The sequence below is a fragment of the Thunnus maccoyii genome, chromosome 10 (assembly GCF_910596095.1).
Source record: "Thunnus maccoyii chromosome 10, fThuMac1.1, whole genome shotgun sequence".
In the NCBI taxonomy this organism is placed as follows: domain Eukaryota; kingdom Metazoa; phylum Chordata; class Actinopteri; order Scombriformes; family Scombridae; genus Thunnus; species Thunnus maccoyii.
In genome coordinates this window covers 32,889,455-32,916,569 of record NC_056542.1, presented here as the reverse complement: position 1 = coordinate 32,916,569, position 27,115 = coordinate 32,889,455, and the positions used below count along the sequence as shown (strand labels likewise).

General features: G+C 38.9%; 1 long non-coding RNA gene across 1 annotated transcript; it reads left to right on the top strand.

Moving 5' to 3' along the window:
* Positions 1 to 1,166: 1,166 nt before the first annotated feature.
* LOC121906177 lies at positions 1,167 to 27,115 on the top strand. Its single transcript, XR_006098561.1, has 3 exons — positions 1,167 to 1,303; positions 2,603 to 2,720; positions 26,793 to 27,115. It is a non-coding gene; the product is annotated as an uncharacterized LOC121906177 (long non-coding RNA).

The following is a 27,115-nucleotide window of genomic DNA, read 5'->3' as shown; positions in this document are numbered from 1 at the left end:
GATCGGAAAGGTCTTTGCATCTTTATTCATGTTTCTTTTCTGCAAACCGCCAGACTCTTGCCTTCCTGATTTTTCTAATGGTTCCCCAATTCTCTGTGAAAAACCCTTTGCCTCTTTCTAAGCTGTCACTGTAAAGAGTGATGTTTTTATCAACCTTCCTTTCCTTCCATCACCTGCCACTTAAGGTAAAGCTCTCAGAATAGCGCCCTCTTTCTGTTTTGTGCTGCAAAGTCATCCTACAGACTTCTCTTGAAATCAAACTTGGTGGCACGCAGATTGTCACAGATTGTGACATCCTTCCCAGTGAGGGTCTTGCAAGTTGAATAATCTGTAATATGCTAATGTATTACTGACTTCCCCATCTGAAAATACTATACATACTGATAGACAGTTTTGAAAGTTAAAATGACTCTCTGTCTCATCTCCTCCCCAGTGTCTCGGTGAGAAAGCATTTTAAAGTAGTCGGAAGACAGAGACAACAGAGACAGAGTAAATGATGGCCATATTTAAACTTTTAATTATAGGCTTCTGCATCTTCAGAGCTGCCTACTGTAGGAAGAAGATGCTCCTCAGCTCACCCTAAACCCTCATTAAACTCTCAGAAAAGACAATCTGATTCTATCATGCAGAGACATAGAGAGGGAGCAAGCAGGGATGTTATTTCCAAAAGGTCATGAGCTTTATCTGGGCTCCATGTTTTGTAGTTTCAATAAGGTGGGTTATATAAGGCCTGAACTGCTACACCTAGTTGCAGTAAAGCAGTCAATAGCCAGGATTACACAAACTACCTAACAGCCATTATATCCATATCAAAAGTAGATTCGTTTTTCAGTAAAACACCTGTATCAGTGCATTTTAAGCTTCCTGTTCTTCTCCTCTGCATAACAAGGAATCAGCTAATATTATTTTCAATCAGCTTAATTCCCATGTGTTATTCAAGTTATGCAAAGTTACCCATAGTGTGTATTATAAGTAAGGCACTACACTGTCTCAAAGCCAAAAATGTAAGATTTATTAAAAAAAACATAAACAAATGTATGACATTTCCATCTTGCAGCCTTCATTAGATATACTGTATGTATCTGACACATGTATTTGATGTAGATCACAAAAATTAATCAATAGGTGTCAACAAACCATTCTGTCTTTTCTCCTTTCCAGTGTTTGGTGTTCAGAGACAAAACCAGTCACACCATAGACTGGGAAAGAGTCAAATGTCATTGATTAGGAGTCAATACACGTCTGGAGAGAGATCAAAGAGGACATTCACATCCAAAGCTAGAGACCATCTTTGAAAAAGCTAGTAAGTGGACCTTGAGTTGAGTTTTTGTAACACATACTGATTCTAAGTTCAAGAAGGAACTTCCATGCTAAAAGCAAATTTAAATGAATATTGTCTAAATATTGAGGGGATTCTAATGGTGGGGGAGTTAACAGGGATCCAATCAACTCCCCAAAAAATTGAAGCGGTGCAACAGGATTAGACATGATTCTGCCACTGTGCCACTGGAGAAATACAGTTACACAGCTTAACTTTATAACTTTATAACCAGATGGCATCACACACATTAAAATATCTTTTCCAGGCTTGGGAAAAGTGTTACAAATATTAACACTTCATGATTTACAGTTTCATAATACAAAGAATAATTGTTTGCAGCAGGAGGTGTCCCTTCTTAATGATGGTGTACAGGTAAAAAGCTTTTTGGTGCTGCAGGGAATTTTCTTGTTGCAGTACCTCAGTACACCACTGTGACAAATTGGCGGCAAGACAGACTCACTGTGCTGTGTCGGGCTCTCTTAAAGCAATACTCCAGTGATTAAGAATTGCACTCCCATAAAGTTGGGGGACACAATGGAAAGATTAAAAGAAAAAAAAAAATCAAAAGCAAAGTAACAGAGTCTGAGATGTGCTGACGCTTGATCCTGCATCTCCCATAATGAAACTCAAAAGCATATTTCACCAGATCCACCCTGACTACTCAATGCTCACTTGTACACACCACCATGACATCATTAGGATTATTTTTTCAAGCTTAGAAAGCTCCCTTCGGAGTCACATTATACACAGTTTGAGTTATACTCAGCGTAAGTAATACATCCATGCTGCTGAATAATATTTTATTTCATATTGTCTTTGAACCAGTCACTGCAGACATGGTGAGTATGCTCATTATGAAAACACAATGTCATCAATAGCAACAGGGTTAACCCCAATTTAAGAGGACACCTCATGGTTAGATAGTGATACTTTGCTTCTAGTTTCTGTGGTTTCTTTGGGTTAACAAACTCAAGTTTCTGCTGAACCTGCTTTATGAAACAAGCTCATGGAGTGTTTCTTGCTTCCTGCCACTCTACAGCGGCAGTTATTAAAGCAACATGGTTGCCAGAATGTGTTAAACTTCAGTAACACATAAAACTACTATGTGTTTTGTCTTCGTCTTAGGAGGCAACATATTGTGCTGTGATGCAGAATAGTATTACTATCTCATTGTCAGGTACAGAGGCCATTTGCCTACTGCATTCATCTATGTGGTGCATAGTCTATACATGTGTGTGTGCTGCTGATTGCATGTTGCTAATGACCATTGTTCCCCGGTAGATTGACTCTGGTCAGACGGGGCTGGAGGTCATTGTTTAACGAGGAACAGAGCTCACAAACAGCGGTGGAAGCAGACGATGCATTTACTGAGCTCGAGATTAATAATGATAACCACAAGGTATGTGTATGTGATGTATTAGCACAGGATTGTGACTCCTTCTGTTGTTACGATCACGAGCATCAATATGTTCTTCAGAGAGATCTTTAAAAGCTGTGCAGGTAGGTCAAAGGCACCTATTGACAGGCTCCACCACCCCATGGTTACTGCTGAGAGTTTGAGTCAGAGCTGATGAAGCTGACCCCCCGCTGGGAGTGCTAGCTCACATGCTAATAAGGAACTAAACACAGTGTTTCCATGAACAATCACACTCCTGTCTCATCAGCTGGCAGATAGCATTGATCAGTACGTGTGTGGCAGCAATGTTTTTAATTGACTCTGAGATAAAGGCAAAGAAAATGTTAAAAGAGAGAAAGAAGAACCAAGTGGCCTTGCACATGAGTAAATGCACTTACAGTAAAAACGGATGCTTTACAAGAGACTGGAGAAATCACAGAAGAAGACCAAAACAAAGCAGCTCTCAGTACACAGACATCGTGCCCATTTACACTGACTAACATAAGTGAAATGTGTGTGTTTGTGTCCACTGCATCTATATCAACGAGAGTAGAAGAAATATTAGAAAAACCTCTCAGTGTGATAAATGTGAGAATTCAGCCTCCAAAATGACCATAAAGATGAATCAACACCTCTTTAAAAGTGATCAGGACATGGAAATATTTTTCAAAACACCTAAAACAACAACACCTGAGCTACTTTCATTAGAAAATGACGGTACTGTATTTAAACTCAAATACAATAAATGCTGGGAAGTATTATAAAAGGTAACACAGTTTCTAGACACCTTTAGTCAACTTGAGTTGCATGACTTGGACCCTATTTCCACCATGTGATGTGTATCTGGACACCTGATCACAGGCCTGTGCTGCCTGCTCCAGTCTTTAGACTGTCAGTGAAACAAACGGGGAAGATGTAGTGTAATTTCACCAAATGAGTTGCTATGGTGAGGTTCTCCAACAGTAATATATCACATGGACCTGTAAACCATAATCAGCAGTGATATGTCAGTCATCATTATTAAATGTCAGAAATGTAATCAATGATGAGTTTGTAGTGCAAACCCACTTTACAGGCTGTGTCACAATTAAAGATAAAATATAAAGAACAGTAACAGAAATATAAAATGTTGTATGTAAATGGAAAGAATGATAAAACAGATCACACCAAATGTAATTTGTCAATATTAAGTCTATAAACGTGCCTTTGATTGACATTTTTCAGATCCCCCAGGGACTGCTGATGTGAATGAACTAGTAGCTAAATCTAGTACAATACATCTCTTCTCTTTGTATGAGGTTCATATTTTTGCACATGGTCCCTGATAAATACTAATAATAAACTCTGTCTCTCACCTTATTTTTCTATCTCCATCTTATCATATAAACTGACAGACAGAAACATCACCTATTTGGTAGCCTTGATAACATTACTAATACTTTAATAAAGTAATCTGAGCCAGTGGTGAAGCTTATAAGCACTAGTGCTTGCAGTCATGTGATCCTCATCTTGCACATCGTAGCAGTCCCTCACCAGAGTTAACAAGACTGAGATGATTTAATGAAACTGACAGTGAGATTTTACAGTGCAGTGACTTCATGTAAGGATACCGGCACACATATTGTTCATTACAAAAAAATACAAAACAACAATCCCACTTGTAACAGTATATTTCTAACAAATAAGATGAAGTCCCTCTCACAGTGATGAAAAAGCTGTGCTTGACAAATCCTCCCTTTCGTCTCCCATACTGGAGATTTGACAAGTCACTACTTATTTGGAATGTGGTCTTAAGTCAGATGTGTGATTGATATATGCACAAGGTGACTGTTTCACACAATGCAGCAGCCACAAGCTTTTATGTCTGAAGTGAAGATGAGTTCTTATCAGCAGGTCTGAGCGCTCGCAGGAGGTGTGAGACTGTCTTTGAGACAGTGTTGACAAGCGGATGGCAGGTGACCGACGGCCTGGTGTTCTGTCATAACTGAGGTGCTGGTAATGCGAGAGACAAGCTCCTTCTCCTCCCAGAAGGACTGAGGGCTCTCAGAGATGCTGTTTGAGGTTTGTTTTTTTTCTTGGCTAAATTTAATTTGCAGCTCAAGTGTGTGTGCAAGAACCTGGAGATGTAAGACAAGTAGCACCGGCGCCGTCTTACGTGGCAATTCCCTAGAGGATCATGACCTCTTTCTCTAGGGATACTCAGAGCAGAGGGCAGCTCTCCTGGGGGGGGGTCATCACAAACACAGACCGGCTTGTGTATGTGTGTGTGTTAGCGACAGAGTTGGATGACAGTTGTATAAATAAATCTCTCCACAGGGACTGAAAAAAAAAAAACCTTCACTTTGCTCATTTCTGTGAGGAATTGTTCTCTGAGGCGTCCTCGGGCGTGTATTCTCTGACTTCAAATGCGGCTCGGAAAATGCCAAATAAGGCAATGCAGGATACTTTGGGGACATTAGCTTGACATTAACACTAATGATGTTGGAATGTGGATACAAGCTGACATCTAGCACTCTTCCCAAATGCCTCATCGTGCTGCTGTTGTTTCCAAAAGCAGAAATGGCTCAAACATTTTATTATTTTTCCTTTTAATACTGTCTCTTGGTGAATATGCAGGCCTGTATTTGCAATAGCAGCCACCACACACGCTGCCCCCCTACACACACACGCGCACACACACACACACACACCTCAGAGCTCTCTAAACATTTGCATTCTTGGTTAGTATCTGATTGCTGTTAAATCCAAATGTGTGTCTGGTTACCTCTGGGATGAGCTATCTACCTCAACACCTGTTTGGAGAAGAAACAACAGAAAGGAGAATCCTCCTCCATTCCTTCTACTCACACATATTTACACTTCACAGGCTGCATACGTACAGCTGTATCCCCCACCAAAAAAATGGAAAAAAATATACTGCATATGATATTTACAGCCAATTATGGGCAAGAAAAAGCTCCTCTCCATCATGTCTGCCCTTCTGCATCATAAACTGCCACTGGAGGTGATTGAGTGCTCTGGGAACTGAGTGATTATGCTAATCATTAGCTGCCTCTTGCATGGATGGGTGTTTGATCATAGCAAAGACAAAGGGAAAGAGCTGTTTCAGCCTCCATTTTACCCTCCACATTGCAGCGCAAGCAGAGACAAGACATGCAACTATTTGATGGACCAAATGGTCAGTGTTGCTTTGGAAAATGCTAATGTATCAATGTGGGCTGGGTCTATGTAGCCCCTCTCAGACATGGAAAATATAGCATTTTTGGTGACATACATATTTCCCATTGCTTTATTGAGACAAAACAAGACAATTATGGAGAGAGCTATAATGTCTGCATGATAAGAAGTAGCAGCGGTGCTGCTACAGAACAGTGGCAAGTTGGAAAATAATGATATCAAAGAAATGTTCTCTGTTCTCTCACAGGCTGCATCACTGATGGATTTATTTTATTTTGCAGAAGAATGACAGTGTATCTCTGTGGATTAATTAATGACCACCATGAGCTCGAGGGACACCCGCCACCACTTTTCAATAGTCCAAACAAAACAAATCCCTATTTGCTGTTGGCATTAATGGAATATTTAGACTGATAATCTGCTGATAAATGTGGTTTTCTGAAAGGTTTTTCCCCTTTTTTGTCTGACACAGCGAAGGGAAAAAATAACTTATTTTTATAGACTATAGATGACTTCTTACTATTGGCTCATTGAAAGTATATCCCTTATTCATATATCAGTATTTAACTGGTTTTATTTTTAGTACATAATCATCTCCATTAAGTAGCTGTTCTAGGGATGTTCTGGATGCTGAACAGCAGTGTTTCACTGCCCTCTGGTTGAAAGTTACAACATTTGCCTCTTGACTTTGTACTACATTATAGGTTTCTCAAAGAAACTCAGTACCAAGTCAGGAGTTGTGATATATAGCACAACAAGCTAGCTCCTGGCAACTGAGATATGATTGATGTTTTTATGGTTTTGTTGAGGCACTCAAAGCACTTGGCTAAGGTTAGGGGAAGATGGTGGCTAAATATTACAAAAGTCTTGGTGATTGTCTTGGTGAGACAGGATGTGTTATCTTTTTAATATCTACCTACTAAAGGAAGGAATCTCTGTCTGTGTGTCTGTATGTTCGCGTATCGCTTGAACTGTTCAATTTGGACACGCGATACGTTTAATATTAATAAACTTTCAATAAACCAATAAATCAGCGAGCCACTCTGCTCTGTGCAGGGGAGTTTTAAGGCTTTGCTGAATGACTCCAGCATGTCAGGGAGAGACCAGAGACAAGGTGTGACAAGAGTCAGAGAAAAGTGCTCTAAAAAGAGAAAAGTAGACAGCGAAAACAGAGCTTTTAATCAAGAACTAGTACAGTGCCCGTTCAAAACGTGCCTGTTCAGAACGGGCCGATTTCTCACTACCTAGAGAGAGTTGTGTCCATCCCCTAAATGCCTTGATGCAGGCTAATGGTAGACACTACAATTTACCAATGCTCCCTAAACACCTCAAATGCAGAATATCTGGAGACTACAACTTTTAGTTGAGCTGAAGTTGATGCACTATGTCTTGAACATACATACAAAGTTCCTACATGTGAGGAACAGGAATAGAGCTTAACTCCCTAAACTTTTTCAATTCATTCTCTATGGTAGGTCTTATCACTACGGCTATAATCCTACCTCTGACCACAATGTGGTTTGCAATGGCAGAACGGCGCTGTCTGTATTTCTGCTCGTCGACTCGATGGGCAGAAGAAAAAGCAAATCAATGTTATTTATGAGATATTTTTATATATTTCTCAAGAGCCGCTCATCCAAACAAATTCACACATCAGCATTGCACTTCCTCATTTCCACAGCAATCCACCTGCCAGGTATGAAGCAGATCAGATGAATATTTCTAAAGATATGTGAAGGTCAAATTTACATACATACATTCAGACAGACAGACAGACAGACAGACAGACAGACAGAGATTCCTTGCTTTATATAGAGAGATGGACACTCTGACCCCATGTCTAGACAGAAAGCCTAGCATTAGCAGCACGTTTAGCAGATCAGCAGCAGCAGCAAATGAACCGTTGTTTCTACACAGGAGACGTTCAAGTACATGGTTGAGCATAGGTCATCTGCATATATACCCACTCAAATCCGAAATGAAGGCACAGAAAATAGGAATGATCTAAGAACCCAATATGATCCAGTATGATCCAAAATGATCGATCCACTTTATTTTAGGATGCATATTATTTTATTTTTGAATGAATCCCTTATTTTAGGCTACTTGAAATGAGAAAAGAACATTTATTTACTATTTGAGTACTTACTATTTATAACATCTGTGTGTAATAGAATGTTAGTTTATTTCATGTTGTTGGTGTGTATACTCATACAAACCTCACATCAACTGTATTCATTTTTCTATGTGTTGAAGTAGCAGCCAGAGGCCAAGTAATCGAACCGTTCTGAACAGGTATATTTTAATGGGCACTGCGCTAGTTTAATTAAAACCAGCATCTTTCGCTAACTTTAACTGAGGCCTTCTTATAGCCAAAACCAAACCACATGCAGGACCTCAAAGTTTGTAATTTGTACACCCTGCATCCATCCAACCTCATCCACACTGCATGTGTTGTATGTGGTGGGACAGAGCACCGTTCCTCCAAAACATAAAAGTCAAAATATTTACTAGTATATAAATCTCTTTTTTAGGAGAGAGGGTTTAAGTGCATGTATTAAGATGGGCTTGAGGAGGGAGGAAGTGAACCTCCCAGAGTGCTGCTGGAAATATGTCACATTCTTTCATTTCAATATTTTTGCAATCCAAATGAATGGTTAACAGAGCCAAAACATTTGGGAAGGCAGAGAGTTGAACAGTTGTCACAAGAAGGCCGTTTGAATGCTAAACATGGCTGCATGTGACAATAAGCCTTCTGTCTGTGTCTGCGCCTCTCTAATTCACAGGGGTTAATGCTGGAGCACAGCTTTGCTGTTATTGCTTTCTCCCGGCACCTTTAATCAAGGACTCTGTAGGACAGGCATGAAGCCCCGTCACAGCGTCACTTAGAGTGCTTGGCGTCATCAAAATAATAAGTCATCCAAAACAACCTTGACTTTATTCGCCTTTGAGGAAAGCCTTTTTGATTTAAAGAATTTTTTTTTTAGCTCCATTCAGAGCAGATGAAATTCTGTTGGAGTGTAAAACTGGCGGTGAGGATGGAGCAATTTTAGGATATACCATTTGTGAGATGACAAATGGAAGAAGTTTGGGTAGAAAATGTTCAAAAATGATGCTCCCTGAAAGTCAGCATCTCCAGCTGAATGTATTTCTTTCAGAAGTGCATTTTCTGCTTCATGTGCAGTGTGAAGCGCATGCTCTCTGGACTCCTCTCCAGGTCCACAGAAGCCCTGCGGTGAGTTGATGGCAGGTATTCAAGCTGATCACTGAAGGTGAATGACTTTCACTTCAGAGAATCTGATCCTGAAAGCACAACAACAAAGCCAGCAACAACTTTTTGTGGGCATATGCAGATATTGGGAAAATTCTTTGGCAGATTCAAGGTTAGATTTCACAGAGAAATCTCCTCAGAGAACAGAAGTGGCTCTGGAGTTTGTCCAAAGTAGCATCTCTGCCATCTGGTCACAGCCGTCTGACAGTGATTATGAACACACACCAAATGGATGCTTCTCCTTTATGGGTCTGTGTTTCAGAGCAGCTCTGGGTTTTAGTCAAAGAATAAAACAACCTTGTCTGCAGCATTTCTCATCTAAAAGTGAAAAGTGTCACGAAGCATTTGCCTTGAAATAGATCTTTTGCATTTCTTACACTTCAGTAAAACTTAGTTCAAACTGAGACGATCTGTTGTAAAGCACTGAGAGTAAAATATTTTCCCTACATCCAAATATGTCAAATATTTATGTTTGTTAAAAATACACATGCTATATGCTAATACACAGCTATAATTGGATCCTGTGCCCTTCCTAATATACCTCTATTATAGTTTTAAAGCCATAGATGGACTGCACCTTCCTAGATTCACGGATTACACACTAGAATATGCATGCACGCAGTTCCAACCATAAAATCTAACAGACTGTTTTTTAGCGAAATCAATAAAATCATTTTTAAATCAATATTTTGTGCCAGATTATTGATTTATTTAGTAAATAGCTGTGTAATAAGCAAGATAATGTACAGCGAGTGGGTCATTATTGTGAAATGAACTCTGACAGGGTGATGCAGGACCTTATGGGTCAATAATGACCCGCTCGCTGTACATTATCCCTTAATTAGCAACCTCGTCTCACAAACATTATGTTCAAATACATTGTATTAGAAATATAAGGTTGTGAGAACAAGTCCCCCAAATTAAAAAAACAAAATACATTGTTTGCAACTCCCCTCCAGAGTGACACATACAGTATAAGTGGTTGGTTAAGGTTGGGTTGGTTTGGGCTCGGATAGAATCTTCTGTTAAAGTTTGGGAAATTTCATCTCCATGGTTACAATAATAACCAGGTGTTTACGTTATGGTTAAAATAAATTAATGTTGACTTCTGGTGGGAAACAAACAGCAGTCTCCTGTGTTAAAATTGTGTTAAAAAGCTTTTTTGTCGACCCATCCATCCAACCTGACCTGAGTATTTTTTTCTTCCTCCTTCTTGCTCCTGACAGACAAGAGTCCTAGAATTTCTACGTCCACAAGAGGTTGTTGTTACTTTGACATTTACTTTATAGGCATTTACTGAAACGACTGAGTTTTTTCTCTTTTTTCTTTTTTTTGTGTGAGATGTGTTGCTTTTCACTATTTCATCAAAATTTGTAGAGAATATACAATATCAATACATAAAAACATCTGATGTCACCTTGGCCTCTGGGAACTTGAATTTTCCATCACTTGCTTTGTCTTGACACTTTTACTAAATGATTATTCGATTAATCAAAAGAACAATTGTCAGATTTATAGTTGCAGCCCTACACTGTTGATCAGTTTTGTTAGAAATCAGAAGAGCAGAGCAGCCTTGAAGCCAAATAGTTACAGTGTATAAGTACATATAACTGCAATGTCCCTGGGATTTAACAATGATATTGGTCTATGGCTTGTGCAGAGTGTGGGATCTTTGCCAGATTTACATAGAAGTGATATGATAGCTGTATTAATATCTCTATTAAAGGAGCCTTCCTGAAGAGCTGAATGCGACATGTGAAGTATTAGAGGACCAAAGTCTCACCAGAATGTAAGGTAAAATTCTGGTGGAATGCCATCCATTCTAGGCGATTTGCCTTTTTTAATTTGTTTTAGTGATTTGTCTAATGTTATTTTAGTATCTAGAGTGAAAGACCTGGCAGGGCTAATTCCTTAAAGAAAGAACTAATCATTTCTAAAGTATCATTTGTTTTACAATATTTGATAAAATCTTTCAAATTGTTGATTCATTAATAAGGAGTCATGAAGGAGGGAAGCATCCTCTGCCTGAATTGAAGCTATATCTGCCAAGCGGTCATTATTACGCAATTTATTGGCCAGTAGAAAACTGAGTTTACTCCCATCAACGAAATGAGTGCCTTGCTCTATGAATTAAAAACTCTGATCTTTTTCCAAGGATACCATTTAACTTGATTTTAACCATTGATATTTCTCTCTCTCATTTGGCTGAAAACTTGTAATGTTGTTGGCAAATTAGTGATGCAAAAACATACTCATACTCCTACATTCATTCTTTATTTATTATTTCACTGTTTTTTGGTGTCAAACTATTTCTGTACAATTAATTATATAACTTCATTTAATCATCAAAGGAGATGTATGCTATTACTTTTCTTTATTGTAGCATGTTTCAGTGATTTTATATATTTTTTAAAGTATTAAAATGTATAATAACAAGTCTATGAGAGGAATGTTTTAAAGTTGATATCTAAAGTAAAGTGCTAAAGTATTCATACTTTATGGACAGCTGTCCCATGTGGACACGCTTAACATATTAAAACATGGTGTGGTACATACAACATTTTATACAATTCTACCCACAGGGGTGCTACTGTAATATTATAACATGATATAGATGGGTGACAAATTAAAGGTACAGCCTGGTACAGGGTCACTGCAAATCACTACCAAGTTGTTGTGAGTCATCACCTTTATCCTATGATGAAACATTTCTATCCTGATGGGAGTGGTCTCTTCCAGGATGACAATGCCCCAATTCACAGGGCACAAGGGGTTATTACACGGCTTATTACACAGCTATTTACTAAAGAAATCAATAATCTGACACAAAATATTGTGTATTGATCTGATTGGACATGGTCATCCAGAGTCTATGAACAGAACTGCGTCCTTAGCATTCATTCATTCATTATTCATAGCAGCGGTCTGCCATTCAGAAATAACAGACCATAGAATGCCATAATTGACCAATCATAATCAAGTATTCAACAAAGCCATGTAATAATGACTCATTAATATTTATAACTGTAGACCTTATGGCTTTTTAGAAAGTGAAGAATCCAGGCATAACATGAATCTGTGAGTATTAATTACAGGATTACCAATATTTACAACTGCATTATTGCCAAATAAAAACACAAAGCCATGTTATTACTGAAACATCTCATTAAAACAGAGAATACATTTGAAAGAACATCTTTAGTTAGATGAGTAAGGTCATTCATAAACTGACCACCTTCCATTTCTAATTCTGTAAGTTATTCTCTTCATTTCTAAAATTCTGGTTATTAATAACTTTCAATTTTGAAATCAAGGTTCTATCAGAACTGATTTCCCTTCTGTAGAACCTCTGATCAAAGTGTCAAAGTTGTAAATATTTACAGAAGTTTGATTTTGCTAAATCATATTCAGTTTATATAGGTTCAAAAGAATTAATCACATTTTTTCTAGAGGACAGTAAACACCAGCCAGAGACCTTTCAAAACCTGGTAACCTAAACATCATTTTTAATGGTTCCTAACTGCATTTAAGCGTAAGTTATTTATTAAGGTCCCCTTTTACTCAAAAACATGTTTTTCTTCTTGTTCTTCCAGTTGGATGTTGTTCTCCTCACTGTGCAGAATGATGTATGTGCAAAGTTTGTTTTCACATTCAACTGCTGAAGGGGGAAAGTTTCTCTGAGCTCACCTTAAAGCCCCCCTCCAGTGTATTTTGGAATTTTTAAGATATTTAATATTTTTCTGAATCATTTCTTGATAGTGTTGATTGACTGTTCGCCAAATATTTTTTGACAAATAATTTTGCACTCAAAGTTAAAAATTTAAGTTAAAAGTTAAGTTAAAAAATGGAACAATAACTCATGACTATGATATAATACTGCAGTCATACATCATCCTCATAAAATCCCTTTGTTTCTGTGAGTGTGGAGTAGGCCACTGATACAGTGTCAGGTGCCTGTGTTTCAAACTAAATACTTGCTGCAGACATGCTGCAACAACGCATTAATGCTTAAAATATAAATAAGTTATTTCAATTAAATGTGGGTGATTCTTACAGTATCTGCTGTCCACAGCTGCTTTATACTGTATGAAAAGCTTCTCCTTCACTTCATTCAATCTCTGCAGCATCTGAAGGCAGCAGGACTGATATGTTGATAAATCATCTGATGACACCAGGCTGCTACAGTATAACCACACACACCTCTACACAAATCAGACTCAATATTCAGCTTTTTATGAAGGAGGTGTTGGTTAGCAGCTCATCAGCCTCTTTAACAACTTTCTTTTTAGCAAAGTAGAATCTCATGTTTTATACTTGAAACACATTGTGGTGCAAATGCTGTTGTGTAACACTAATTACTAAACTATGTGACCATGTACGAGGTGAGATACATTAGAGTTATTGCTGAAACAGCGTTGGTCCGATATAATTTAATAATATTCACCAAATCAATTTCTTTATTTTTTATTTCTGTCATTATTATGGTAACTAACTGATGAAAAAAACTACTCCATCTGTGTTTGGCTGCAGATTTGTGGTGACGTGTGTTCATGTCATGATGCTCTGAACTGTCCTGACATTTCCTGAAGAAAAGCTTCCCGTTTGCTGAACTGTCGTTATCACGTTTAACTGTTTCAGAGCTATGAGAGCAGTGATGTGACTGGCTGAGAGAGTATTTATTAATCACCACACCCGCTGATCTATATTCACCTTCACTCAGCCCTTTAGCATGTTGCACTGCTGCACATACATGAACCAAAATAGCAGGTGTTCATGGAGACACTCACACAGTCTGTGCTCCTCTGCACTTGGCATTTATTATTCACATTTGAACTGAGGGTGCAATACCATGCTTTTGCACCCTCATAGAACTGGGCCTGGCTACTGAGGAGGAAAATTTACAGACATTTACTATAAAATAAAGCCAGATGTCATTGCTCAGGCAAGATGATCCATCAATAAAGAAGCCATCATCTGATTTCAGCTATGGATTTCATATATCTCTGTTACTGACATGTAATCCTGTCTATATAGCTAATGCTGTAGTAAGTGGACGGGTTAGGTCATAACAGCACTACCATACATGACCAGTGCACTAGCATGGCAATCTTGTTTCTTGTTTCAACCCAACCGGTCAAAGCAGATGGCCGCCCACCAAGAGCCGGGGTCTGCTTGAAGTTTCTACCCGTTAAAGGGGAGTTTTTCCTTACCGCTGTCGCCAAGTGCTGCTCATGGGGGAATTGTTGGGTCTCTGTAAATGAAAGAGTACGGTCTTGACCTGCTCTATGTGAAAAGTGCCTTGAGATGACTTCTGTTGTGATATGGCGCTATATAAATAAAAATTGATTGATTGATTGATTGATGGTAATAGATTACGTCCGACTATTAACCACAACCCCATTCTCTCTTTGAGAAAGAACGTTAACCATTAAACAGGAAGTAACACTGGTGGGAGTGGGGCTTTGAATCTGAGTTAAAGGTGTGACCTATGAGCGGGATTTGTGACATCACAGCTAGTTTGGAGCCAGTCATGGTCCAGTATACAACTTATACAAATGCGATGTGGAAACTTCCAGTGCGCATAATGCACAACATTTTAAATGAAATATAATTGCATATTCATTCAGGATTTTTCAGTGAGGGAGGAGGAGGAGCTGGCATTTTCAGGATTTAAATGAGATAATTTAACTTTTTTGTGGAAAAACTATATCAGACAAATATTATTCATAGCAGAGAATTTTAAATGTCTTAAAATATGTCTGGAGGTTATTTTTAACTATTAATTCAAAAGTCATTAGTAACAATTATAAACCCTTTATGAAGGCTCAAAGGATGCCTTGTTAGACAGTGGTACCAAAACAAAAAAAATTCATCCACATATAATCGGTACTATTGGCCATATATGGGATGTTGTTCACATCCATACTATCCATATTCTCTTGCATCAGGACACCTCCTTGTGCCTTTTTGCTCACATAAAACAACATACAAGAGTAAGATTCATATAATATGCAGCATGTAACCCTGCAGGCTGCCTTCAGGGAAGACATGTTCATGTCATTGTCTGTTCCCCTTTCATACAGGACTGATTTTACAGCATGTGTGCATTTCACCCAGAATGTTGCTTTTGTGTTGTGTATGTGTGTGTGTGTGTGTGTGTGTGTGTGTGTGTGTGTGTGTGTGTGTGTGTGTGTGTGTGGAGTTCTATGTGCATGTACGGCCAGTCAGCATTTTGCCAGCACATCTGTCACCATCTCAAGCAGCAAAACAATATGTCTCTCTCCTGTCCTCACTATATGTGACAGGAATTTACTCAGTTTGCCAGAAGTCATCATCAGCAAAACGAAAAGGACAGAGCTGTATGGTAGAAGACATATTCTATGACATTGTGTGATATCTTGTTAGATAAGTTGTGTATGTGTGTGTTGGAGTGTTGGAATAGACATATCTGGCCCTTGTGTTATCCTTCTCACCAGCCCAATGTACGAGTTCTGTGCAGCTTCCTCCATTGTGAGGCAGTTTAAAAGCCTCTGTTGTGATCTTTTATATTTTATTGGATCTGTGATGAATAGGTTGGAAATGGGCAGGCGAGAGAAACATCCGTTTATCATAATCAAAAAAATACAGGAGATCCATAACAATGTTGGCCGCATCTGCAAATTCAGACCCAGGGATTGAAGTGAGGTGTCATGCTGAGACAAGGATTGTGTCTGTGCAGTGATTAAATTCACACAAACAAAGAAAAAAATCGACTCAGCTTTCAGAGATGCAGAGATGAATCATTTTAAAACACAGTAGGTAAACAGCCAAAGAGCAAATGTTGTGTGATCTATCACCGGTGTGCTTCAAAGTCTCGCCCAGTTCTGTTTTTTTCCTCAAGTGCTTTTTGTCCACACTCTAACACAAGTGTGAAGGTTTGTTTATTGTGAAACAAATCTACTCCTAAATGATCGTCTTCCTTCCACTCTTCATGACACATAGACCTGATGAAAAAGTGCAACACAGCAACAACAGTAAGTGTACTACTCTGCTAGCAAAGGGGGCAAGTAACATGATGTTGTTACACAGCTGTATAGACACATTGTTATGGAAGGTCCCCCAGGGCCCCAGAGTGCTGGACCCATCCAAACGAAAGTACTAAGACAGAAGCTACATGTTTTCACTGTAATGTATCTACATAATAGTGGTTGTTTATGTTATTATGGTATTAAAGGGTCAGAGGAAGAGATGAAGCTCCTCATTAGGTTGAGAATCTCCAATGAGACCCTCTTCACAGGGAAACACAATACCTCTAAAGTGGCCTGGGAGTGAGTTTTGTTTTATTTTAAAATAGAGGCATCACTTTATATTACATAATACTGTCATTTTTCTAAATGATTCCAAATAGAATCACTATTGCTATTAAACCTAATTTCATTTGTAGCATACAAGTTTGCTAGCATGTTGTATGTTGTCATCTTGTTCCGTGCTTCTGTGCCAACAGGAAACTAGTGCGGGTGATGGGTTTGGAGGGGAAACTGCTCAGGGCACAGGCAGCAAAAAAATGGGAAAACCTAAAAAAAAACCCCAAAACAAAACAAAAGAAACAACAAGGTCCTGTGGTATACATTCTATCTATATGTGTTCTGTTTCAGTAGCGATAAGCAACAGTATTTTGAAAACAAATGTTTTCATATTGAGAATGACTGAAAATATTGGCGTGCTACTCCCGTCAGTCAAGTATGTTTGCCCTCCTCTACCCCTACAAGACCTGAACCCCCCCTTACAAGAACAGGGACTGATCAGGGGGAGGCCACAGCAGGCAGCTGGCAGTGGTTTCCCCTGATGTATGAGGCAATTGGCTCAAGACCATCCATAGCTCCAGTGCTCACTGCCTCATGGACAGGGGAAAACCAACTCAACACAGCCAACTGTCAGCCAGGACCCCTAAAGTCCTGTGTGATGGGGCACCCGCCAATGGAGATGAATTTATTTTGAAGGGGGGGGTTTTTGTTATTAGTGATCAAATTATATGTCTACAGACAGACTATAGGGGTATTTTGTTGGCATGGTTTGGGTCCACTTGTCCCCTTAGAGAGAAGGGTCACTGCAAATCAATACAAAGTTGTTCTGAGTCATCACCTTTATCCTATGATGAAACATTTCTATCCTGATGGAAGTGGTCTCTCTCAATGCCCCCATTCACAGGGCACGAGGGGTCACTGAATAGTTTGATACATATGAAAATGATGTGAATCATATTCTCTGGCCTTCACAGCCACCAGATCTCAACCTAGTTGAACACCCATGGGAAATTTTGGGCTGACGTGTTAGACAGCGCTCTCCACCACCATCATCAAAACACCAAATGAGGGAATATCTTTTTGAAGAATGGTGTTCATCCCTCTAGAAGAGTTCAGAGACTTGTAGAATCAATGCCAAGGTGCATTGAAGATGTTCTGGGGGCACGTGGTGGCCCAACACCTTACTAAGACACTTGATGTTGGTTTTTCCTCTAATTTGTCACCTGTCTGTATTTTGAGACAAATCCCAAAAAATAAGACATGAAAGTAAGAAAAGAAACATTGCAAGCCTGCTAGTGTGTTTCTCTTTACTGCACCACCTGACCTATAAGAGACAGGGTTACTTTCGATTAGAGATCTGAAAAAGTTGTACTATCAGTGGTTAAAAAAGAGGGTAATATTTTGATCCCAAGACCTTGCACCACTGACCTCAACAGCACAAGGGGCTTGAGCTTGATCATCTTGAACATTGTCCCTCCATGTGTCCTGCACAGCTTCTTCAATGTCCCCAACTCCCAAACAGATGTTATGGAGGACTGCACAGCAGGTTATTATTGCAAGTACAAATGTAGGGCCCACCTTTAAGGCCTTGAAGAAAATGCTGCGCCACCTTGTTTTCATCATGCTAAAGGCCTGATCTATGATACAGTGGGCTATGGCATGGTGAAAATTATAGTGTTCCTGGACCCCCTGTACCCATCCACCTCCTACAAGGAAGTAACCTGTAGGAGGGTACAACAGATCTGTGAGGAGGGGGCTGTTTTTGAGCATTCTTTTGTCATGGACTGATCCCAGCTAGGCTGCGAAAGTATCTAAAAACTTGTCACTACATTCACAAACTGCCAGGAGCTGGATGGAATGAAACAGCTTTCTGTTTGGATAGTCTATGGAGGCAGGACCTGCAGGTGGCATCCATCAATTGCACCCACAAAGGTTTAAAAGGCATCTTGCTGTGCTAGTGGAGCAAAGTCTTGTCTAACTTCATCCAGCTCATGGGGCTTGGGGAATTGCATGCAGCCCTTCCTCTTGTCCACTACCTGCTGTGCCACTTTATGGACAGCACAGAAGATGCTGGTCTTTGGGACAGCAAAGGCACAGCAAACTGCACTGTAGGATGCCGAATGAGCCAGCCAATAAAGGAAGATGAGAATCTCCAGCTCAGGTTCCCAGCCATGGTTCTTGATGGTGCTTAATAGTGCCATCAACATATTCACAGCACCACGTGTGAGCTGAAAATCCTCAGGTCATCCACATCAAGATACACCTTCAGCAATGGCACTGAAGTGTTCACCACAGCATAACAAATAGGTGATGTCTGGAAAGACTGAATAAAATCAATATGATGACACGGACATAGTTTGAAACTGTTACACAAGAACAGTGGTCATTAGTACCTGCTTTCCTTTCATTTTTTGAAATTAGAAAACAAGATACTGTAGCCTTGTTTCAGTGGGAAAAATAAATGTCACCATCTGACATTCTTTTGAATAATAAGTAAACTGTATCACCTTACATTACGTTAATTTTTAATAAGTGATTTACAATGTATGTATGTATGTATGTATGTATGCATGTATGTATAATAGCTTCATGTTACTGCATGATCTCATTGATTACACCTGGAATTAATCATAATCAAACTCATTGCAATTACTATATACTTGAATTACTGTAAGGCAGTTAGGCTGTAGGCTATGTAGTTTTTCCCAATATTGTATTGTAGACTACAAATTTTATGCTGCTTCTCTAAGCTCACAAGAGGCATTTCTGAAATCATTGAAAGGCATTGGTAGTTATTGTGCAGGTAGGAAGGCACAATAAAGCACTGCACACAAAACTGGCTGACAATCCATTGTGACTACTGACTACAAGGGCAAGTGCATTCCATTTAAATCCCCAGCTGCTCCCCCACCTACTTTCCCTCTGCACTTGTGGCAGCATACGTGGCCTCCGTGCGACGTATGCTGTTACGTAATACCAAGGGCTGAGAGGAAGGGAATAAGGGGAAGTAGAATTACTAATGAAACGCATCCCTTGTGTACACTAAGTCATACAAACTTTTTTATGTGACCAGCTTACAGCAGATGTTGAATGAGCAGTTAGCTAGTGCACACTAGCATCCAGCAGGTTTCATAATAGTAACTGGCCACCAAAGCTGTGAGGGAGAGCACTCCATCACCAAAATAACCAAGAAAATGTCCAATCTACCATATGGAAAAAGAATAAGCTCTGGATTTTGATTATGTGGAATTTCTCACTGTTCATGTTTAAAGCTAGTTTAGTTTAGAACAGGCTCAATAAAATGATCAATAGATATCAATAATATTATAATGATTTCCAGTGAGGTGCTTGGCAGTTGTCAGTCATAATTAAGCTTGATATAGCACAGCAAACTTCTGGCTAAATTCAGCATATCATTTAATTATTTGGTAAGCATCACTGGTTTTCATGTTGTTCCTGCAGTAATTTTACTGTCAGTCTCACAATCAGTGCATTGTTGAAAAATATCTGCAAGTCTAGTTCTGCAAAACGGCAGGAATTTCAATAAACTGCTGGAGGGAAATAAGCTCATGTTTGTATAAAGGGGAAATAGTGAAGAATTATTACACTTAACCTAGTTTAACCACTCGTCCACCAATATAGTTTTAATAATTCTAAAAGTGAAGCTCTCGTTGATGGCCTGTCAAGGAGAGTTTCTGAACTCAATAGATAACTTTCTGAGGTCAAATTAACTGTGAATAGCTAGGTAGCAGATGATATATACGATTTAGGGACCGATAAGTGAGCAAGAAAACACAAAACAATTGATTTTATATGTGCATGCATTTATTTCTACAAACTACAAGTACAATACAACTAATATAACTAAACCACAACACAAACAATAAAACACAGAAACAAAGACCTACACGTAGACACAAACAATGCAGTAATTGATGAATAATAAGAATGATGACCAGATAATTACAATGATTAATATGCAAAATGCAGATAATAAAGACTGTCACCTGAAAGCAGCTGATATTCTGGGCTAATTTGGAAAGGCCTAATCATTTGAAAACCAATTTGGAGTAGCACAGTATTTAGAAACTGGGAAGAGATAGTTCAGATTAAGCGCCAGGTTAGCAGTTTGTGGAAGCTTACTTGTAAACTCATGAGGTTGCAGTGATGCTGGGTGGAGTCAGATGATGATGAAGGGTGCTGAATGGGCCCCTTTCCGGTCAGAAGATCAGTCTGCTGGAGCGGGTCAGAGTAGCGGATGGACAGAGTGGAGCACAAGTGAACTCTCTGATGTATTCAGGTGGCGATCTTTTAAAGTTTTTTTTTTTTTTTAAGGATTATTACCCAGGAAGGAATGTGACAGTTAGAGCTCTTCTACATCCCCTTCTACATCCATGAATCCAGTGAATCCTATTTTCTTTGTAGGGTTGTAATGTGGTGGTCGAGGCCCTGTGGTGGTTGTTGTGAAAGGATTACCTCTTAACCACATGAACTATAGAGCTAATTTAACAATTTATGCCTGACTTTTGTTCATTGATGCTGTTCATTGGAACATAATGGAGATAGTTCTTCATGAATCTTCCATGAACTTAACCGAGTACTTTGTCTTTTAACCATGACGGCAAAGGTTCCCCAACCTTGATGAAGTAGTTCTTTTAACCCACACCTAGATCTTTCCCTAACTCTTACCAAGTCATAGTGGTAGTGGTGAAAAGATGCTAATGTAAATCTTTTTGTAGCATTGATTTGTAGCAGTTTTGAAAAGCTATGACCAATCATGTTCTGTTTGATCAGAAAATATGAGCTCATATGGGCTGGTTTGGAAGGCACAATCATTTTTTATGGTTTAAAGGACCAATTTTGCTAATGTCAAAGCCTTACCTTGCTTTCACACCAAGCAAGCAAGTGCAACATTAGGTGTGTGTGCAGAGCAAAGTCTGTGTGTGTGTGTGTGTGTGTGTGTGTGTGTGTGTGTGTGTGTGTGTGTGTGTGTGTGTGTGTGTGTGTGCACTCTCCCAGGTAATTAAAGCTTTGCATGTGGTCTGATTTTCATGCAGTTTTTGCAGCCAAATTTTAGTTAAATTGAATTATGACACAAAACCTGCTGCCTACATTAGTCACAATGCAACTTGACCACCAACAGTTCTGTTGGATATTTGCATGTGTTGAGAGATGAGGAGCAGGCTACAGAGTTCTGATAACCTCACTTCTTTCTAACTCCACACCCTCAGATTTTGATTTTCAAGCCCCAACCAACGCTGACTCAAGTGACATCAATTGAGGCAGTTTATCAGATTTCACACAGCTCCCTCTAGAGAAACAAAAGGCTTTATTCAATGTTTTTACTCACATGCAGTAGTACTATCCAAACAGACTCTGATATGTGAAATTGGCAGTGGTTACCTTTAATAAAACTGGATAATGTGTTCCCATTCATTTTGATGAAAGGTGCTCACTTCCTCCAGCTTCACATGAAGGCCACAGTAATAATTTACTGATATAGTTGTCTGGGGCCTTTCAAATTTGACTCAACCTAATGGGTCAGACTTTGATTGTTTGAGTGCTTGTGACATTCAGAAAAAAGGTTCATTTTCAGTTGTTCAGTTTGTAATGACTGTGTATGGGAAAAAATAGTTTTTGGGCCAGTGTGCATCATGTAACGTGCAATTCTGACTGTGGCCACTATGACAACATCAGCTCACAGCTCAACACTGTTCCTAGGAGTTAAGAGTGTCCTCTTCAAGAGTCATCGTGTTTATTAATGTTCACGTTATGCAAAACCGGAAGTTCTCAAGGAAGGTAATCCAGCATTGGCTAAAAAAAGGTTCAGCCTGATCTGCCCCCTGGTGAATATGCTTTTTTTATTTTCCAGGTATACACAAAGAATGCAACAATGATGTGTTGCAGCAGCTTGTTTCAGCATACAAATTGGTAAAAAGCAAGAATATCACAAATCATGTGCTCCCTCACTGTTTTGAACTGATGCTTTTGTTATTTTATCTACTATTATTCCTGATTTATTCTCTTTTGTTCATCGTTTTGTGCTCAATTGTTTAATTGGGAAACGCTTTGTAACTCTTGTTTTGAAAAGTGCTGTATTGATTCATCTTTATTCACTCATTTACTTACATGTCCATGTGTCTGCCACATCTCTGTAAATCTCTTCACATTCTTGAATGGACAACCTGCTTGTAAACTAATGGTAAATATATGCAGGCTGATCCCCAGGAGAAGTGTCAAGACAGCAGGCAAGCAGGGAGTTTATAAAATCCAACAAAGTCCCTGTGAGAGAAATGGTCGAACTCTATAGTTCTATAGTAAATCAAGAGAGAGCAATGAGTGAAAAAGGAGGCTGGGAGTGCTCTGCTCTAATATTTATGAATTGTTCTTTTGTTGTGGCAGAGCTGGTAGACAGACAGGAACGCAGCATCAGTCCCTGGAGCTGCAAGGTATTTGAATGTTGAAAAATGCATGAGCTTTTTTTATTGATAGAAACACAGATCACCCTTTGATGGATGGCGTCTGATACCTCAACACAAACAGGAGGGTGTTGTTTCTGGGAGAATGTGAGGCTCCTGCTTATGTGCTTACTGTCATTTGGCTTTATTTATAATGCTCTGACTGAGTGTGTGGGCGAGTCTCCGTCTGTCTGGGAGCAGGTCATCTATAAGAAGTTGAACGCGAGTAGGAAACATAATACAGGAGGAGAATTTTCTCAAAACTGGAGAATTTGTGAAATACTCCCACATATAACAAAACCAAGCCATCAGCCCAGTAACAGAAAAACCCACTTGTCTTTCATCATCCTCACACAGTTTAACAAGCAGTGCAGTCAAATCATGTCAGAACACCTTCCAGTGTTTTATGACTGAAATCACAAAATTGAGCTTTCTAGGAATTTCTTCAAAATGCCCAAAAAGAACAATGGAAAAATGGAACATCAGAAAAAGATTATGCAACATTCCTCTTCTAGCCACATATATCAAATAGGAAGGATAAAATATGATCTCATAAGATATGGTCTACTGAACTAACCATGTAATGTGTATGCAAATGGAGATTCTATAGTTTCAGAAGACTCTGATATCTTTTACTTTATTGGATAAAAACAAGAATGCAATGTTCACAAAAACTAATTGTAATTCCTGAAAAGCTTCTCACAGTGGCAACAATATAAAATAGCACTAAACAAACATTTTTGAACTTAACAGCAAAATAGGTGATTGTCAGTGTCTTCCAAAAGGACTCATATAAGGGATTCCTGATCAGCCCACTGCTATGGTTAAAGCTTAACTATGTAACTTTTAAGAGATGCAGGAAATGTAAAAATTACATTCTATCACATAAAAAACAAAATATAGACTTCTGACGAATAAAAATAATGCACCACACCCACTCTAACGTCCATTTTTGCCAACTACAGCTGGCCCTGAGATGTCGAACTTTGGCTTCTGCTCTGCATCGGTTACTATGTTGAAGAGGCAGATTGATGTGTGATTACATTTTTCTGATATCACTGTTTGTTGCTGGGATTCAATATCAACAGGATGCTACAAAGTAAGCTAACATGGGTTAATGTCACCTATGCTAATTATTACTAAGTTACACAAACTATCTCTCATAACCGGATTTATTTTTGTCACCATTACCGCTAATAATATCAGCATTTATTGCCAGACACATTTTAACTGTTGTTATTTATCAACCCTTCTGTTGAATTATGATCGCTTACAATGTTATTAACAGAGCTTCACTACCAGCCATCAGACTGTTCGCCGCGGTGTGTGAAGATGACATACATCATAACGTAACTCAGTCAGTGTAATGCTAGCTGTTAACATGTTACCACACAAATGGCACTACACTAAAACCAAAAGTAAAGTCATTTTGACTCATCTGAAGATGTGATTCCTTCCCTCTCTGTCCCAGTCTGGTGTCAAAGTCTTTTCCACTTCAAATAGCGTTTCCTGTTTCCTTCTTGGTACAATAATGCAGTACCCTCACCACTCAGATATCAACAGAATTAAATGTGCCGGGCTGTTGCTGCTGCTCAGCGAGTTACATAGTCTTGCTTTAAATGGTTTTTTATTTTGTTTTTGTTTTTTTTCCCAAAAATCATTGTGTGTATCCTCTAGGTCTAACAAACCTTCCTTCATCATCAAACCTGGCTCATTTCTGTGTTTCTTTCTGCATCTCCACCACTTGTACATCAATGGAATAATGTGAAGTCATTGTGAAGAATGTGTATCACATCACCACATGCATGAGAACAAACAAAATGGGGAACTAAATGCAAAGCATTGCTCCATAGTGCAACAGTAACAGTGGTGAGAAACTCCACAGGTACCTTTAAAGTTTGGTCAAGCTTAGGGAAAGCTTATGGTCTCTGGTGATAGGTTGTGTTTAAGATGTGGAAAAACAACCTATTACCAGAGACTGATATTGGACACTTTTTCAATGAGAGGGTTTTTCAGATCTTTGATTTTTACAATATCTTCACATGGCAACTACAGCATATAGACTATGGTTAAAGTTTAAGTGAAAGCAACTAAAATATTGTTCTATGTTTGTTTACTGCTGCCAAAATATGCAAAGAATTGCTTTATATAGCACTGCTACAAACATTACTTATATATCTGCACATAACAACAGAGGACTATGTTTTAGCTTCAGAAAAAATAATTTGGCTCATGTATCTTTCTCTCGTCATCTCAGCTTTCTTGTCTTCGATAAGGTGAGCTATAAGAGATAATGTGCCCCCCATAGATGTTGCAGTTTTGAACAATATTCTGAGTGAACTCTGGGAAATACAATATATCTAGTATCCAAAACATAATAGAGTACAAATATCTATTTTGCACCAAACACAGCAAAACCAGGAGGATATTTATCTTATCGACTGTTATTCATACCAAACCAAAAAGAGAAAAAACCTGCATAGACCCAAAACTGTCCTTAACATAGGACCGCTCAGAATCCATTCAGCTACTTTGACTTACCACAGCGTGCCACTACCCTCAGCCTCCTTACGGAAGTGCTGAACAGAGTGGTGATGGTCAGATGGACAGCAAGCAAAATTACCAGCCATGAGCCGCTGCTATCAGACTTTCCGTGTCCATGCTGGAAACACAGTCACTAGAAGCATATTCCTGGCCCTTTGTAAATGTTTCTGTGTGGTACCTGCCTGGGCTGTAAAGTATACCCCCGCAGCCCCCACAAGGCCAAAAGGGCCCTGTCCCTGCCTGATAAGAATTTAAAAGAAAAAATGTTTATATCATTTTTTAAAAATTACAATTACACAGGGTGCACATCATGATATTGTCTGTATTTTCAGTGCCATTATTGGCATAAAAATAAACCAAATATTTAAAGGTTCTTGATATAGAATTGTGAAGCATTTTACATGTATTAATCATTTTTTATTGCCAATGAGTGAACAAAAACAGTGCTATACAAGTAGAAACACCCTGCAGATATTAGCTCTCCAGCTAATGAGACAGCTAGCTGCCTCCATCAACCAACACATTTCACAACAAAACACCCCCGCAATAACAAGTCTCCTACTCTGGAGCCCACACACAGCTAAGAGAGATAGCAGAACATAGCTTGCACCTTTTGTTTTTTCTGTTGGTAGTCCAAAGGTCCAAAAGCACACATTTCACAAGAAAACCACAGTGTGTTGCTCCCCGGCCACAACATGTTGCTTCTCAGACCACAGCCTGTTGCCCCCCTCTGCCACCAGTGTCACTAATGAGAAGGAATTTCTGATTCTAAAAATTAAAACCTTCAAAAAAATTTTTTACTGGTCCATAGTTTTCTTTGTTATATATGTCAGAGACGTTTCGATCCAATTGATACATTAGTCGCAACTCAGTTACATCACCACAGTCTGAAACAGCCACATTGAAAATTAAATGAAAATACCAAAGTGGTGCCCAAAAACGGCACAATAAACAAAAACCTGAATTTACTGCCAAACTTCTGAAAATGATATCTATATTTGGAACGTTAAATCCTGTCAGCCGTGAAAGATGCAGTCTGTCATAATTAACAATTAGGCGTTTGCTAATGCTATAACTTTAGACAGTTACTGACAGCGTTGTCAAGATAGCATTTTATATAAGCCCATATATACTGAGTATTTTTCCAGAGTCAGAATATTTTAGGTTGCTTAATTAGGTTTTCATATGCAATTTGTCTTTATGGTACAAATAGGTTAGTTAAAATATACAGACAGAAAAATAGGCTGCCATAAAAGTCATATTTTATGAATACAATTGCAGGCCGCAATAAAAATGATTTGTTAAACAGCATGTTGACATAACTTTTTCTGAAATTTTATAGCCACACAGCCACACAGAGCCAGTCAGGAAGATTTAGAAGGAAACTACATGGCTGATGAGGATGTAACAGGTGTACCTGATTACGAAGACAGTGATTGACAGCAAGAATACATGAGTTAAACGAGGGAGAGCCCAGAGTGTGCCCCGGAGCTTCAGCGTCAGGGGCACACTTCAGCATCTGCGACCTAAAAGATGCGTGTATGTACAGTGTATATGTCTTCAAGCCTGTAAGAAAACAGATACTGTAGTCCTATTGCTAAGATGAATGTGTATTCACAATTGATGTAATTTTTGTGGATCTGTCTGAGAAACTGATTTACAATA